Source organism: Chenopodium quinoa, unplaced genomic scaffold, assembly GCF_001683475.1.
Source record: "Chenopodium quinoa cultivar QQ74 unplaced genomic scaffold, ASM168347v1, whole genome shotgun sequence".
Taxonomy (NCBI): domain Eukaryota; kingdom Viridiplantae; phylum Streptophyta; class Magnoliopsida; order Caryophyllales; family Amaranthaceae; genus Chenopodium; species Chenopodium quinoa.
In genome coordinates this window covers 6,000,838-6,009,895 of record NW_018742484.1, presented here as the reverse complement: position 1 = coordinate 6,009,895, position 9,058 = coordinate 6,000,838, and the positions used below count along the sequence as shown (strand labels likewise).

Below are 9,058 nucleotides of genomic sequence, written 5' to 3'. Positions count from 1 at the left end.
AATCTTAATCATTACGTTACGTCACCCTAGAAACCAATATTATTTCGTATAATACGCCACATCACCCAACAACCAACATTACTTCATATAAAAAATAAGGATTAAGAGATTCGAACCCTCAACCTTTTATAACAAAGATGACTAATTTAACCATTTAAGCCAATTATTAATTATGTTATTAATATGTAAAAAAAATTATATAAATGCAAACCACAAGGTTTAATTATTTCAAAAAAAAGATGCTCAAAGAATAACTCAATTTTGGTTTGACAATGACAATTTCAATTTTAAAAATCCTTTGATAAAATTTATCAATTACACGTTTACAACAGTATTAACCTGGGACAACGCCCAGGCTACTCATTAGTTTCTAAGTTTAAAAAAAGACTAAGAGAAGTGTGAAAGTTTGTTTAGCACAAACTTGTTCAAAGTATGTCAACGTCCTAATTACCAAAGGCAACATTTAGCAATCCTCTTATTTTTGTCCACCTACCCAATGAAATTAGCCATATGGGCTGGGCCAGATCTTTAAGGCCCTACACTGGAAATGACCGGCCCATATTCGAGAGAGCGCTAAGAACACTGAACACTTAACAGTTCACACTACACTATCAATGGCGGCAACAATTTTCCCGCGATAATCTCTTCAGATTAATCGTCTTCTTCATCTTTAACGCCGCTTGTTCTTACGATTTCTCTGTTAGTTTTCTTCTGCTCTTTAAATCTGTATTTTAATTTTATGTATTGCTAAACCCTAATTTTTGTAATAGAAGTAGTGTTTTTTTAGGGTTTCGTAATGTAATTGTTTAAAATTCGTGGTTGTACTTTTAAATTTTTCGGTATATTTGAAGTAGAGTTTAAATTTTTGTTAGGTTAACTTACAAAATCTATTGTATGTGTACTTTGATGAGATTGATTGGGATTAATAGGTGTGGAGAGAAGGAAATCAAATTTGATGGATTTTGGAATTGTTAGTGGAATTTAAAGTTAATTTTTAAGCTTTGGGATAAGAATTATTGTACAAGTAATTGAATTGGGGAAATAAAATAGTGAAAGGTGATCCTAGTTTCGCGTTGGTCGTTGATTAAAAACTGCATTTGTGTTATTTGGAATAATGTTATTTGTTGCTCCACTTTAGAAAGTTGTATTAAGGGATTTAGGCAAGATAAAGACTTGGAATTTGATGTGGTTGTTAAAGGAATGGGATAGGATAGTTTGGATCGAGTTTGTGTATGAGGGCTACTTGAGGTGATTTGATTTAGGACTTGGGAGTTTTACAAAAGAGTTTCTTATTCAGTTAATAGATCATTGAGAAGAATGAGAACTAGGCTACTACTTTATGGATTAGTGAGAGGTAGAAAATGATGCTATATTTTATGACTAGAAGGTAAAAACGTGGCTTTTGAGTTGCCGTATTTGTCTTTCTCCCTTAGTGTAGTATTAAAGAAGTGTTTGGGATTTGTTGGTATAATTGAGCAAAAACTCATTTACGTTGTAGTTTAGTTGGTTGCTACTTGTCTTGTTGATGACGTTGTAATAAAGGGAAGATTTAGATAATGAAGTGGAAGCAATTTTATAGGGACACCCAACTGAAAGAAGATCAGTTCGGGTTAGGTGGTTGAGGACTTGTGTAACATTCTTTATGTGAGCATTCTTGTCACTTTATTATTTAACTATGTCAGTTTTTTTAGTTTGATTTAGGTTGGCAGGACATGAGGATGAGTTTGATTCATTATTGTGGATGTTATCATGTTATAGAAAGATGGATTGTATAATTTTTTCTTTTTGGTTTTGTAAAATGCACAAAAGGGTGATGAAAAAGGGAAATCGTGTGATGATTAATTGAGCTCAGCTTCTCATTTTTCATCTTTTGAGATATTTTTCAGAATCAGGTGGTTTCTCTCTTCACTAGAATAGCTAAGAATAGAAGATCTTATGTTTGACTTCCTGGATTGTTGAGGGGTTAAGTAATTTTAAGGTCTAGGTAAGTAAGTTAATTGTTCAGGTTTATGAGAGGAAAGGACTTGAAATATTATTTTGAATATTAGTTTATGCAAGAGTTCTTTTGCTTTGTTACATTATCTTCAAAAGAAGGGAAAGGAGTTGAGTAAGGCGTAATCTACACTTGATGGATCTCTTGGGATATGACAATTATGCGGGGAAAAGAGTAAAAGTGTCACAATCTTGCATTCATAGATTATAGTTATTGTTAGGAGTTAATTTATCAGAAGTATAATTTAAAGAAGTTGGGTTTCATATGAAAGTAATGGAATGGTTATCTTTCTCTTGATTATTATTTTTTTAATTTTTAATTTTTAATTTACTTTCTGCCAATTATTTTCCATTCTAGTTACCACCAACAATATTTTCAACACTGGTAATTGTCGAAAGTCTAATCTATACATCCATTGTTGGACCTCCTCCGTGAGTAATGCCTCATGTGAGGTTCTATAGCTGCCACAGTCAAATGCTCAGAGTTGAAAATAGCAGCTCTTTTCCATTCTCTTTTCTACAATTATGGATTGACACTTTCGTCGTCTCCTTTTACTCTAATTCGTTGGCAGTGATGTGCCAAACAAATACCACCTTTACCAGATTGGCGATATTGACAATTTAACATATCTTTGGATGGTCTGTGTTTTATGGCATTGTTTTGAGACTGATTTAGAAGTAGGTGATGATGTCAGTTAGCGAATAGGCAATGATAGTTGATGGTGAACTAGTAGTTCTCTCTGTCCTCTCCTTTTTTGTTGTCAGCGGTAGGATGTTAGTGAAGATTGATGACAATGGGAGTAAATTGTTTAGCTATGGCAAAGACGTGATGGTTGTTTGTGGACAATAGATCATAAACTTGGTTTTCATTTCCCCTTTTGCTTTTCCATGGGGAATTAGGTGAATCTAGCATCCTTTGGTAGGGGTTAGTAAAACTATCAGTAAATCTAACAAAATGTAAGGGAAATTTTTATCTAATTGCTTCTAAGTCACTAAAAATGGCTCCTAAAAGGATCAAGGGTCTTCATTTTAGTGTTAATTTGACAAATTGCTAATTTACTTCGATTTTGGTATCTCAAGATTAATTTTTTTTTTTTTCTTTTGTACAAATTTTGGAAATTTTTTGCAATTGTATCATTGTATGTTGGTTGTAGTTGGGACCACTGCCAGGAATAGGATTCTCAAGTTAGGAGAAAATATATGTTTGTCTTCATGAGAAACTTAGAATGTAAATCAAGTGGCAAGATTGTAATTAAAATGCGTAATGCAGAACTATTTTATGGTAAAACCGCTATTGATGTTAGCGGTTATTAGGTAAACCGCTAATTGGTGTAGTGGTTTTATCCAAAATTTTACAAATTTGCTCCTTGATTTGCACATTTCGTTGATCAAGGAGGTATACTAGGGCTAGGTTAACAAGTTTTCCTCTAAAGATTATGGATTGTTTGTTTCAAAAGTTCAAGTATGGATATCTGAGAATCAGTTGTTACTTCCTTAGGCCCTTCGTATGCTGTTTTGGTTTTTTGGATCTTTGATTTTTGGCAGTTATGGGAATTAAAGAAGACTTTGGTCAGGTGAGCGAAATCTGGTATTTAATATTTATGACAAATTTTAGTGTGAATTTCTTGTTGGAATGCATAGATTATGTTAGGTTAGGGTTCCTTACTTTGAAGCTTATCTATGAGTTTCAAGTGTCAAGAAGAGAATGGGAAATTTTGCTTTAAACTTGGTAAATGGACATATCATCGTGAACTAAGGACAGAGTACGACTAAGAAAAGTGTAAATATATTTCCATGAGAGACAGTGCAGGATCTGGTTCCTGCTTAGAGCCCTAGATTTGAGATATTGTGGTTTTCTTTGAAGTGAGATTTGTTTGTGTGGGTGACATCTTCGGGAAAAGTTGTGGAAGTATGTTGTTGGCTTATTGTTGGATGTAGGAAAGGAGTTTTGAGATGTAATCATGTATAATCTAATTTGAAAAGGAATAGTGATTGAAATAAACAGAATTGGAATGGGTGATTAGTTTTTGATTCTCTTGCGAGAGATAATTAAGCTGAACTGACTCCTATTCCTCTTGCCCCTCTCGTTTATTTAAAACAATGACAGTACTATTATGGGTCATTGCTAGAGATGTTTTGGGGAAATATTGGTGAAGTTGGAAATAGATATTTTAAGGTTGTGGCTTGGCATCTCATGGTTTTTTTAAAGGTTGTTGGAACAGAATCAAAGAATCCGCACCTTCGCTAATGTATGTATTGGTACACTGAGAAGAGGGATGTGTACCTCTAGCGACAACAAGAATGGAACCATAGGCTCCTATGCTGAGAGCAATTCAGGGTATAGGTCTAACCACCTCATACATGTGAATACTTTTATTACTAAATGTAAGACTTACACTTGTTCGAGAGGAAGTGGGTAAGGTAGTAAGATATATGCTTGATTGTTATGCGTTTTAGGCATTTTTCCTGGCAGCAAGTTATAGATTACTAGTCACTGCTATAGGAAGATGAATTAAGTGTCTATGCCATTCTAAATTCCAAACATTTTATCAACTTAACTCTTTGATGTGGATCATATATATTCATTCTTATAAAAACTGGAAGTTTCTGGATAGTCGAGTGGAGAATGTTGCTTTGCTATTGCTTTTAATGGATGGTGCAAATGGAATTTTTCTTTGTAGTAACTGAACTTATGAATGGATCTGTTAAAGCGGTAATAAGACTCACTAGATGGTGATGCTACCTATGTACATCAATAGTAGTAGTTTTGTCACTATAGAATTGTATCTTTTCTTTTTCCATATACGAATACCTTTTCGCCAGTTTTATTAGATTCATTTCCTAGCTAAATATGAGAGTGGATGTGAGTCATGTATGTGACCATTGTATCTCTATGTCGTCCTTTCGGGAGTCTTAGTGACTTAGTGTTTGAATTTACCGTCCTTTTTTTGCTCGTGATTTCCTAATATAATGCTTTGTATGACTTTCCTTTAACTGAAATAGGCTTGAGATAAAATTATTATGTTATTGTTCACTAGAAAGCTCTTTAGGGAGAAATGATTAATGAGAATCAAAATTTCTTACCCATTTTTGCCTTGCTTTAATACTTGTGTGTGTCAGACCAATATATATATCGCGTTGCCACTTGATTTAAAGCATCCCAAATTCATTAAAGACCCTCAAACATGATTTCCTCATCATCGACCCTGCTTGTGCCTGGCCGTGCACATATGCAACCCAATCAAGCTTGTCCCTCGCTCTTGTTGCCAGCCTGTGAGAGTGTTCCTTTCTCCAATCAAATGCTTACTTGTACTACTGCGTGCACAGAATTCTATTTCTGCACAAGGCTTGCACTGTTGCAGGCACATAGGCAGGAGTGCGTTGCACAATCTAGTGTCAAAACACCATACTGTGACTCTTAGTCATTTTATTCTTTGACTTGTCGAACAAATAGTTGTTTTATAAAGTGAATTTTGTTTTATTTATATTTGTTTTTATGGATTTATTACTTTGTTTACAAAAAGCAAACTCTTCACAGTTAATGTATTCAAATTAAGAGGGGATATGTAATAATGGAAATATAGGGGTGATAAATGAAGCAACTTCAAGTTTCATCATGTCAGATCTCTTATAGAATTATAGGTACAAGTACACTACTACAAAATATGTTCTTTCTCAATGGTGTAACCTTGACGCTTAGAAAAAGCTACAGCCTCAAATTAGAGTCCGTGTTTTTATATATTGTCTACACACTGGCGATACTGCATCAAGATATTGGTACGTAGCAATATGCTCTGCATATGGCCTTACTTAGCAGCTCATGTTTTCAAACTTAGAGTAAACAAACCGCCCCACTGCAAGTACACAGAAATCAGCGCCGCCCAAATGTTGTTTCTAAGAATAAAATTTCCTCCCAGTTAGCTTTCTAATGCTACAATGCTTGAAGGGTTTTCTCTAAGTATCCAATAGTTCCTGATCTCCAATAATAGTACATTTATTATGTGGTTAGGCCATGTACTTATGATAATGCACTGTGTTAATCTTTCTGGTTATTTCAAAAAGGCACCTTTTGCTGAAGTGATTTTTGCTCATTTACAAGTGTTGATCATATTCACCAAACAAGCTGCTCCCATCTCATGAACTGATGGCTTCCTTGGTCTTTTGCACTAGTAAAAACTTAACCTCAAGTCTTCTTCTTGCTTAATGGCTTTCCTTGCTCCTGAGGCTCAATCTGTTTCGAAATTTAAAAATTCATTTAAAGCTAAATGCTAACATGTGCTGACCAAAATTAATTATCTGATTGTCTTGTAATACATGTAAATCCTTTTCCTTAAGTGGGTTTTCTTTGGCATAATTGCTTCTGTCACTTGATTATAGTCCCTAGTTATGTTCAATCTTGGTGAACTCCTCTTATTGTTACTTAATTATTTGATATGTTTTTGAATCAATCAGTTTTAATAGAGTGACTTTCAATCTGGCCAGGAGGTACCTTCAAAATGTCTATTATGCCCCCTTTGTTTCCAACTAATTTACACGTTTGCTTTTGTCACTAAGTTGATTTGAGAGAGCCAAGGGTGACTGAAATGAAAGTTGTGGATATACTTGAACCTGTAAATTGTTGGTGATACGAGTCCATTTGCCTTTGTATATAGATTTCTAATCAGGCCTAGTAGTAGCAGAAATGGGATAAATCTGTTCTTATATTGCACAATATTTGATGTGTATTCCTCTTTCATGTAATAGGGAATCTTGCCATGGTGATTGATGATCCTATGTATGATAGTTCAGGCAATGTTCTTTTCCCATGATGTGGTGGAATGAAGCCATCAGTTCAAGCCTGATTATCTCTGATCCCAATGTGAGCTTTTCTAAGCCCTTGTGAACTTTAAGTGGGAAAAACTAAGAAGATTGGTATTGGCTTAACTTGTATATCCTTGTCCTCTTTTTTTTGGAATTTCTCTTTGTTGTTCTACATACTTTATGTTGAATGTTGTTCTCACTTCTACCTTTACTGTGATATTATTCTTGCTCAACGCACATTGTTCACGAAGATTATTGTTGTTTTCAATGATTGATTGTGCTCGTGCTTTTGCTTTTTAAAGATGATTTATTGTGTTCTTGGTTTTTTCTTTTTTTTTTTTTTTTTCTCTTGGAGTTGAATGAAATTGATGCGGAATAATATATTTTTGTAGTTGCTTGTCAATAAGGTTTTTTGAAGGTATCGTATATCTCGTTCCTTGGCTAACATTTTACCAATATTGATATCACTTTTCCCTAGTTGTTAATCTCTCTTGGTCATACTCAGCTAGCTCTATTTGTACTGTTTCCTTCAAACAATTAGACCTTTTGCAAAGGAATTGAGATATTTTTCTGAGACTTTGTGATTTAGATACGAGTTTCAGGGTGGATTTTCTTAACAAAACAGTTTCCATTCTTTGAATCTTCTATGGAGGAGATACCCTGAATCCTTATTCACTTGATCATCATGAAATACTGAAGTGCCTATCTTATGACATTATACTTTGTATTTGTTTGTAAACTAGTAGTCTGCTAATTCTCTTGTAACAAACAGAAGGCAAGTTTGTTGAGTTCATCCTTTTAATGGTATGGACACCCTATGGAGTTGGTTGTTCTCTTTTTATGTCCACTTATATCTTCAGTGAAAAGAAAGTAAATTTGTTGATACAAGGCTTTATAATTTTGCAGAGATACCCCGGTAAAAGCATAGAGTGCTAGAGGATCTTCGAGAGTTCAAGGTGATGGATGCCTTGGTGGAGGCATCTGATATGATCAGATCTGTCCTATCTTTTCTTATCAATGGAGAAGGCGTACAAATTTTGCAGAGATGCTGGTGGTTTACAACTTCATGCCCCTGAGGCTTCTTTCTCCCTTTAAATTCAATTATAAGATTTTGGTATTTGTTTAAATTTTAGGTATAGTGATATATGTATAGGTTCCGTCATGAGTTCATTCATACAATGGAGCCTAGGCACTAGTTATTGAGGGCATGGCTGCAATTTGAGCATTGCTTTGTCAGTATTATATGGAAGATGGATTATTAACGAACACTTTTTTTTTAAAAAAAAAATCTTTTAAGCGAGCAATATATTAACTAACAATTTTATTTTATTATTTTTTTTTATTTGGAAAATGTTTTAGGTGCTTAGGGTACCAAAGGTTTTATAAAAGAGGCTTTTGTAATGAATCTCCCTTCTCTCAAGTTTTGTTAAGGATCCATGGTGCAACAAGGATTTACCCTTATTCTAGGCCTCTAGGGCATGTAAGCCAAATATGTAACAAATGTTCTCCCTCCTTTTCCAATTAAAGTTCTTGGTTCTTTTGGTCTTAAGTATTTATCGGAGAAAATGTGATGGGATTTGGTTTATAATGTGATGAGAAACTATGGTTTTATTGAGTAAAACTCAATTAAAAGGAAATTAGTGGGTTAGTTTAATTTTGGCTAGTTGAAGCCAAGTGGGGACATAACGAACAATGAGATCTTCAATTCCTCATGGGCTACACGACCATGAACAAAATGATAATCAATGTGTTTGCTATCATGTTGAATTAGATTACTTGTAAGATAAAGTAGAAGAGAAGGTTTATGCCTTACAATAATACCAAGCCTTATTAATAAGGATAAGATTATCTCTTTAAAAATGATATAGTTAGGAAGTAGAATGACAAAATATCACCCCAAAATCAGCAATTTGAATACACAAATTTTTATATGTGGCTGACCACATAATGTGGCCGGATACTCGAGGGGTTATTCGGTCAGGGGTTTTTTTTGAGGGATTACTCGGTCAGGAATAACTCAAGTAACCCTTGACCGAGTAACTCGAGTAACCCCGACCACAAGGTGTGGCCAGCGCCAGCCACACAGGAAAAATCTCCCATTTGAATATGCAAAATACCATTATCGGCCATTCGAATCCTTCTCCTCTAATTATAATGCTTTTATAAGATATATATGACCACAAATTAGATTTATATGGAGTATTGTCAAATTAACAACTTTTTTCTCTATTTAATAAAACAAAAAACGATATGTTTAAAAATCCAA

At 34.2% G+C, this 9,058-nt stretch overlaps 1 long non-coding RNA gene across 1 annotated transcript; it reads left to right on the top strand.

The window, feature by feature from the left end:
- Positions 1-578: 578 nt before the first annotated feature.
- Positions 579-8,432, top strand: LOC110719552. Its single transcript, XR_002511131.1, has 3 exons — positions 579-699; positions 6,736-6,850; positions 7,699-8,432. It is a non-coding gene; the product is annotated as an uncharacterized LOC110719552 (long non-coding RNA).
- The last annotated feature ends 626 nt before the right edge of the window (positions 8,433-9,058 follow it).